Raw genomic sequence first — 9,476 nt, 5'->3', positions numbered from 1 at the left:
AGATTTATCATTACATAACTATAGTCCACTAAACCCTACAAGTGCTTCATAATTATGAACCATCCTATTTAGGAGCCAATTATTCCTTACTGAAGAAATCCAATAGTGAAACCTAGACCACCTCAACCCTAATTGCAATACTTCTTATTACTTAAGAAGTATGTTCTTCAAAAGTTATTCTTTTGAAGTATATAATAAATAATCATCCACCATGCACTATAGGACTTAAATTCGACAACTGCTATTTACTTATTACACAACCTCTATTCCTTGATGTGTATGATTGTTACTATTCATTTTACCACATGCTTATGATTCTAAAACAACACAACCCTGAATAAGAACCTTGTTTGTAAATCATTCTAAAAATGTAACACACCCAGAACTAATCATTACCACTCCTAAATCATCGGGGTTAGATCACGCTTAGAACGATTGCATCTCATACTTATGCATTATTGCATCCTTGCCAATCTTTTAAACATCGTCCTTACCGGACGATGATGCTATTTCAGAATTTGGAGTTATCGCTTATCGAAGACCTTATCTGCATAATCTTGCAATCAAGAAAGGCAAGTTCATCACTTGCTCATGTCATTTGAGTATCTTTATCAAATTACTTGCAAAGTACTATGATTATCACTATTGCATAAAAACCAAAACCACTATTTTCATAACTATGAATATGACTATGTGGTGGGCAATGGAACCATGGATTGTGTTGATATGGTGGAGGTTCCATTGCAAGGGTTTATATCCATCTAGGATTAAACAACAAATGTCGCCAGTGATTCTTGTGCCGTAATACCCGTGTTAACCATAAGATCTGGAATGGGACGGACTAGTCAATCGTATTTCCACCTCTTGTACATCAACGGATGCGCTTACCGTAGCGATTGTATGCAGCGGAACAACCGGAGGGTGGGGATCCCACTCTAATTCCCCACGGTAAAGCATTGCTTGCCGTAGCAGTTGTATCTTGCGGAACAACCGGAGGGTGGGGATCCCACTCTAATTCCCCACGGTAATGCGGTCTATGATGGGTTGCAGCTACCGGCGTAGGAGTGTATGGTAGAGCCCAGCACTGTCGTCGTGGTCGGGGTCCACCCTGAAATTACGGGAATAATGGGACCGGCGTGGACCCAGGGTCGGGGCATGCAACAACGGGTGGGTGTGCGAGGTAGCGGAGGAATATGATTGGCTATGACCTTACTCCTGACCTCACACCAAAGGAAGTGTGGACGAGCCTGCAACTCGGTTGGCAACAAGGATAAGATCTCTTATGGGTAAAGCAACACACCTCTGCAGAGTGTAAAGAACCGTGACCTGTCACTCCCTGTTCCGGGATAAGGAACTGCGAACGCGGCCGGAAAGGAGCTCCATGAAGTTCTAGTAAACCGGTGAAGGCTGACGGACATAGTTCTTCTGAATAAAAGCAACCTTTTGAAGAAATGGTTATGAAAACTTGCATTGGTATTAGACTTTCTGGTCTAATGCTGTAGCTAGTGAATTAAACACCTCTTCCCTATAATGAACTTGTTGAGTACGCTCGTACTCATCCCACTCTTAAATCCCCTGCTTAGATATGGAGGCAACGAAGGAGGATCTACAGTGCAACTCAAAGGCCGAGGAGTCAACAACTACTTCAAGAGACAGGACCATGTCAGAGGATTCAGATACCACATCCAACAAGGAGAAAACCTAGTTTAGCCATAGAAGGGAACTAGCTTCCTAAACCTAGCTCTTATTTAGCTAGAATCTATTCATAGCCCCTACAGCTAGTCAAATACTCTACAAATAGAGTTCGTGATAGGATTAGACTACGAGTCGTTCTTCTGGAGTTTATTTGCAGATTTACCTCATTGTAAAGTAGGAGGCTGTGATGATCTTATGTAACAGAGTCAATGTTGTAATTCTATAGACATGCCTTGGACCCGCATATGTTTCTGTTGTACCACTCTGAGCGATATAATACGAGTGGAACGGTGTTTCATTGGTGTTATATCAGACTTGCATACTACACCATGCAGTGGTATGCCGGGTAACCACAGTTGGTATCAGAGCAAATGCTTTGACCCTAGGATTAAAACCCTTTAAAGGAGACCCATAGGTTTGGTAGTGTCTATAGGTAGTTGTCTTAGCTAAACTAAATAGTTCTTATGACTTGAGATGGATATTCACTTGAGAATAATCTTGACACACTTAAGTCAACATTTCTTACCTATCTTTCCTAAGTGAAGTTAGTTAGCTAATCCTAAACATGTAGCACATCAATAAGTCCTTAAAACAATAGATGAGTAGATCACAGTTGGTATACAATACATGGTAGTCCAAAGAAAAGATACAACCATAAGGAAGATATCCTATTGGAAGATGTATACCAACACTTGTTATGGTTAAGTAAGAATTATCCAGACCTATAAATAGGAGTGATGTCAAGTAATGACGATATGTGTATAAGAAAAATGTCCTATTAGCAGGTATAATCTGACAAGTAATGGGTAAGTAAAGTCTATCCCAACTTGTGAAATAATTGATAGTAAGTGGTAAATATAAGTTAGATAAAGTAGTATAGACCATGATGAGTCAATCATGGGAGGTAAGGAAGAGAGATATGGATAAAATATGTTTACTTACATGGTAGAGTTGTTAATCATATATGATTCACCTGAGAATCGTTATGTGATGGACTTAAACATCATAAATACTTAGGAGGAGTACAATAATAAGTCAGGTCTTCAACAACAGAGCAAGATTTGTGTTCCAAAACCATGGGAACTGTGTCAAGTAATCAGAACCCTATTTACATGGTAAGAACACATGGAAGTATAAGAGTTATATTTCCATAGGTATGTGTTTAGAGTGACAATGTTGGAACCTAAAGATATCATGTGAGGTATTCCTCAACAAAAAGGGAAGCTAAATTAGTACTTCCAAAGAAAATTAGGTTAACCTTAACTATCCTAGACCACTTTGTTTCAAGTTTATATCATTGCAAATGTGCAATGAAGGTAAATGTTGAGACAAAGAGTAGAAATTCACGTATTCGTGCTAAGTATCACGATATAAACCTATCTTATGTGGTGTTATATACTACACATCTCAGCCTGATGTTTAGAGATGTCTTACTCAACTATTATATTCAGGCTTATGATGTTGTGTGTTATAAGCACAAAGCTGGATTTTCTTGGATCTTATTGGATTTTCATTGTTTGACTAGATCCATACATGAAGTTTGACTTTGATATGCAAATGCATGTTGCAATATCAAGTTTTTACTTGATGCTATAGATCTAGAGGGTAATGGTAAAAGTGTGAGGAGGTGACGAATTCTGAAGACAAGATGAAGGTTCATCAGAAGAAGGAAGCAAAGTTGTGGGAAGTAACCATAATACCCTGAAAGAAGTATCAAAACTCATGCTTAGCCTCAACAGAGGAGTACTTTTGTACATAAGAAGCATGAAGGTGAGAAATATGATGATTATGGTGAAGCTGAAGCGGATCCATAGTCAATACAGAAGAGGGAATGCATGGGAAATCACTTAGGATACTATATTCATAGTGTCAGCTAGTGGTTTTCTTGCAAAATAAACCCTAAAGGAAGGAAGATGATGGGTGAAACCATAGCAGATATAAGGAGACCATAGTGGTATCAGAAGACCACAGTTGGTATAGGATCAACACTGTGAGATAAAGTAGAAGATGTCTCATCCAATTGATCAAAACTTATAATAGAGTCCATTTTTAGTTAACAAATAGCCACAATTGGTATCAAGTAGTCCATAATTGGATTATTCGTACCAAGAAGTTGTGAACAAATAAAAGTTTGTCAGCCAAATAACTATAACATATAATCATTTCGTCGAAGGATTCACATTGGATGTCCACAATTGAGTGGATACACCACAAGGATTCTTCACAAGACCTTAGAAGAATATAAACCATAAGCTACACCTAGATCAATATTCTAACCATCAATCCAATGGTTGGAAGAAAAAGGAGCTGAAGACCATAAGAAAACTCTAAGGGGTAGAGTAAAGATTGAGTTGGATGTACAATGACTCAATACTTTGAGCAAGATAGCAGAAGAAGGTCTGAACTGAGAGGAAGTTCAATCTTATTTTCATAAGATTATCGAACACTACTTTCAGAAGAAAGTCAGACAAGAAGCCGAGGTTCATATCTCGAGGAAGTAAGAAGTGGACTATAACTTGAGAAAGTGAGTAATATCTACTCAAAAGTACGAAAGCTCAAGTATGTCAAGCATAAAGAAGTTGGACGAAGGAAATACTGGAGGCCCAATAAAGCTCAAGTAGGTCAAAGACTGAAGAAGATTGACCATACCAAAACTAAAGTCCATTTGAAAGATTCCTTTCATGGAACCTAAAGAAACCAAAATAGTTAGAGGTACCAACTATAATCCATGACTGGATAGACTAAATGAATCTAATCCATTCATAGGGAAATAAACCATCAAGACCATCTCCATAGTTAGTACCTTACTAAGTATCATTATTGCACTTTTGGTAGTAAGGGAAAACAAAGACCTATTTAGCAATTAGGAGTTTATTATCAAATTAGCTTTCAAATAAGACCAGCAGCACTAGAAGAAGTCTCAATCATTGAATCTTCAATGAGAAATGAAACAAGTTTATAGAGTTGGAAGAAATCAAAGAATCAAAGTAAGAACCATGGTTCAGAGACAGACACTCATGGATTCCAGGAAGAATCTGGACAAGGGGTATATTCAATTATATCCAGTGAGATCACCACGGAATTCGAGGGAAGTTGTAGTCTACACAAGTCAGATCCACACTCCGAAACGTGAGAGAGATCAAACTTCGAGGACGAAGTTTAGTTTAAGGGGTAGAGACTGTAATATCCCAGGTATTGGGGTTACAAAAATAGAGGAAACAGAAGTGTGCATTGCATTCATGCATAGAAAATCCAGGGAATTTTCGCGCTTTTGTTTAAAACTGTCAAAGTGATCGAGATTTCTCTTGCATCGGTGGAATTGAGTTAGTCATCGATGTGAGTGCGACAAATTTCGACATGACGTTTGTGAATTCATGTGTTTTTGGGAGAACCAATTTGAATTCAATCAAATATGGATAATATGAATTCAAATAGAAATTGAATTGAATTTGAATTCCAAACTACAACAAGAAATACCATGTGTAAAAGTAAGCACATTTGATAATTCCAAAAGAATAAGTAATTTAAACTTTACTACAAATATCAGTACCAATTATTTACATGTCACATAAATATAAATATAGAATGATTACAAAAGGAAAATAAAAGAAGACCTAAATCTAAATCTTCTCGATCTTCTTATTCTTTATCTGCAAAACAAACAACAAAGAAAAAGGAAATTGTTGGGTGAATATTAAAATGTTGCCATCATCCATGATGAGGCATTTTAATGTTGGAATCTAGCTAATGGGAGTCAAGAACTAATCTTGATTCCCAAATAGTGATTAGAGGGAGGAATATTTTTCTTAGGCAATAACAGGGACAAATAGAATACACTTGGATCAGGAGAGGCAACACTGATCACGAGACAAAAATGAGTAATTGAAGGCAACAAAGGACTAGAGGCAGCACCAAATCTAATTTATCCTTAGGCAACAATATTATTTCCCTCTAATCTAGCAAGAATCCTCTAAAAGCCCACAAGGTTATTTATTTGAATCAGTATTGACATGGAGAAGTCAATATGATTCTAGTCCATATATTAGAAGCCACTTGCTAATTAAGCAAAGTCTTAATTAACATAATAGTCACACTTGATCTTATTTAGCTCACATATATTATACACTTGGCAGTACCAAAAATAAAGGGCAGCACTAGATAAGCACAAGCCAACCGTATGCCTTGCACTATGAGGCAAAGAAGATCAGGTTGGATACACACGACATAGTCACTAGAAACAGGACACACACGAGCAGACACGATCCTTTGCATGCACATCATGTGCTGTCACTTCCCCAGCAAACCACAGCACTACAAACAGCACTACAAAAGCAAAGCAGTAGCCAACCGCATCACACTTTGCTCACATTCACCTTAGTCACCAGCAGCCCAGCTAGCCATCGTTTGCACTAGCAAAAATCCACTCAAATATCAAGAACAACATCAATAGATCCTCTTGCCAGCCTTGTGCATGATCTACCAGCAAGATCACATCCACCGCCATAAACAAACACCACCGATGATTTCTTAGAAGAAATAGGAAACAAATCAAGAATCTAGGAGGAGCAGGCTGACCACAAGAAGAAGATCAATTAACAGTCCAGAAGGCCAAGATATCTACAAACAGCAGGTTAATCCATCAACTTAATAAAAGCATGTGTTCTTAGCCTTTGCATCTCAGGGAAAATAAAAGGGTAACATGCAAAGTAAATAAATCCAACCACCCTGCAACTAGATCTGGTCTAGGAGGATCAAGAGGAATTATTTCTCTCAGATAGGCATAGAGGTGCTATGCAAGAATCATCACAGAGGAGAAAAGCCACATCATAGTATCTGTTCTTATTTTGAACCTTTGCCTCAGCCTTTGCATCATCGGCTGGAGCAAGCATAGATCTGTCCATCAAAATCAACTCAAGCATCACCAAGGGCTTGGATTGGACAGATTGCATCATCTGACCCTACAGCTATGATCACTGCCTATTTCTCATTTTACACAAGTACCTACAACACCAGATCCTATTCGTACATAAGTATCTTGTGCACACTCATTTGAGGCACCACAGGATAGATATGGTAATTAGAAAGCACATGGGCACTTATGCAAAGGAAGAAAAGACATTAAATCTAAGCTGTAAGAACATCAGCTTAAGCACAAGCTAACCACCATATAAAGTATCCTTTTATAAGCAGCATATCTGTCCTGAGATAAATCTCAATACACCACCAAACCAAGCATCATGTAAATAATGCATGCTGTAGTATATACTTAGTTCATCAGTAAGAGAAATACAACCAGCTACATATGCCTGGATGATTAATCATCCAATTAGAGGCATCACTATAATTATTAAGCAAGGATCTGTCCAGTACCATTTGTGCACTCGATTTAGTCATCACTATAATCAGCCAGTAATACACAACTTGCTCCAGGAATTACTTGAGTTCTAGAAAATGAATTCCTGGCCAACCAAGTAGTGTATAGTCACAACCAAGTCATATTAAACAAGCAAATAAGTTCAACAGCCAGCCAACAATTCAATCCTGCTTGAGAAATCAATAATACATGTTCCTTGTATATATAAGCCACTAAGAATTAAACAAGAGTATCACTGAATTGCCTTAGCCAGCAGTAGTATTCATATTCAGTTTTATCAAATATATCATTTCAGCAATTAACTCAGGCCAGGGATGGTTATCCATCCAAATTGAGGCAGCAAGGGTAACAGCAGACCAACAGCCTTTCCCAGAATAACCAATTCATCCAAACTGGAGCATTACCAAGCACATATTAGCTAATCACTCTGATGCAGCACCTAGTAGTTATAGGTTACATCTTAAGCATATAATCTAACTCACTAGAATCAGTACTTAACTGATAAATTTACAAGTCATATAGCACCTGAATAGCACTCCCCAAGCATATGCAATAATCAGGCCAAGCACACACAAGTTCTTAGCCAACAAATTCGTAGCCATAGAGAATACAGAGAGAGATGGAGAAAGGGGTATAGCTCACAGTGCTCTGTAGAGGAGGCAGGCGAAACGGTGTAGTCGACGCCGAGGTTGTGTCCGCGGCACCGTCCCGTCGGTGTCAAGGTCGGAGTCGAGAAAGGCGTCACAGCAACACCACCAGCACTAGAACCAGCACCACCATTCCATCCTCACCACCACAACCACACCCTACCAGTAATTCAGCACATCAGCGCATCGGAGGATGCCAGGGTAGCAGGACACTGCCATTCTACCAGCTTCGAGACAGCAAACCCCAATAGTGGAGATGAGGGCGAGGCCACACCGAAGAGCAGCAGCGGCGGAGAGGCCGGAATCGGCCGGAGCTAGCGCAGGCGCGTGAGTACTGGACCAGGTGGCGGTGAAGGGGAGCTGGCGGAGACGGCCGTGGCGGCGCGACCTTGACCAACGGCAGCACTCGCCAAGGCCGGCGATGGCCGAATCGGCCGGCAGTAGCTAGGGTTCTCAGGTTGGCGGCGTGGGTGCGAGTGGCGGCGTCATGGAAGTAAGGAGAGAGCGGAGGTCGACAGTATCGGGCGAATGCGCAGCGGCGCCGGTTTTCGGCGGCGAACAAGCCAACCCGCGGGCTAGGGTTAGCCGCGGGCACGCGTGAGCAAGGAGGAGACTCCGAAGAGGGGAGTCGAAGGAGGATACCGTGGCGGAGCTGGGAAGCCGGCCGGCGACGGCGGATGCGGCCGGCGACGGCGGGCATGGCCGGCGGCTGGCCGGAGCAGCCTCGGCAGCATCTCAAAGAAAGGGGAATCGAGAGGAGAAGTGCCGCGTGCGTGGTGGGATCGACAGGGAATGCGTGTGCGCGTGACGGCTAATTTGCGTGCGTGTGCACTTTGGCTGAGCCCAAAACGATTCGTGTGTCATCCGTATACGTGTACCGTGTACGTATGTGCTTCTATTGACCCCTAGCTTCAGCTAAACTAACTAGCTCTAACCCAGATCCTTCCTAAATTGGAGTATAACACAAATTGAATGCTAAAATGTTTGAAAGAGTATTTTAACCTCAATTAAATAATAAATATAAGGTTTTGTTTTGTTTAATCATAAGTTAATAAATAAAAGTTGTTATTTGATTTTTAATAATTAACAAAAGAAAGATATTAAAAAAATCCAAATAGAAATATTTTTGACAAAAGAAAAGTCGTAAAAAGAATAAATAACAAGAAACCATTTAAAGTCTAAAAGAAAATTTCTTATTTCTATTTTTCATATCAAGAAAATATTAGATATTACTTTGTATTAGAATACAATATTTGTCTCTTTATGGTTATGTTTAATCATATGAAAACCCTAATTCCCTATTGGATGAAATCACAACCTTGTCATTTATGTGGAACCCTAAAAACCTAAACTCGTTTAGGAACCCTAATTCCTTTAATTTATATGTGAACCCTAGTTACCCCTAAACCTAAACCCTAGATTATAGTATATGATCTTGTTACCCTCTTTACATTCATAGATCCATAGTAGCAACTAAATACTTGTCATGTCGCCATAAAATAATAGAGACCTATCCCTAATAAATTGGTATTTCATGTTTCCATCCAAAATTAAAACCTAGATGATAATGTAGGGTCAACCAAGTGCAAACCTAGTTCCTATTCCCAAAACCATCATCCTTAATTAACCTTGATTAGCATCACACCATTGTGATGAATTTCAATAGCATCTATGCCCAAGATTTATCATTACATAACTATAGTCCACTAAACCCTACAAGTGCTTCATAATTATGAACCATCCTATTTAGGAGCCAATTA

The sequence above is a fragment of the Lolium perenne genome, chromosome 3 (genome assembly GCF_019359855.2).
Source record: "Lolium perenne isolate Kyuss_39 chromosome 3, Kyuss_2.0, whole genome shotgun sequence".
Taxonomy (NCBI): Eukaryota; Viridiplantae; Streptophyta; class Magnoliopsida; order Poales; family Poaceae; genus Lolium; species Lolium perenne.
This window is presented reverse-complemented; position numbering follows the sequence as displayed.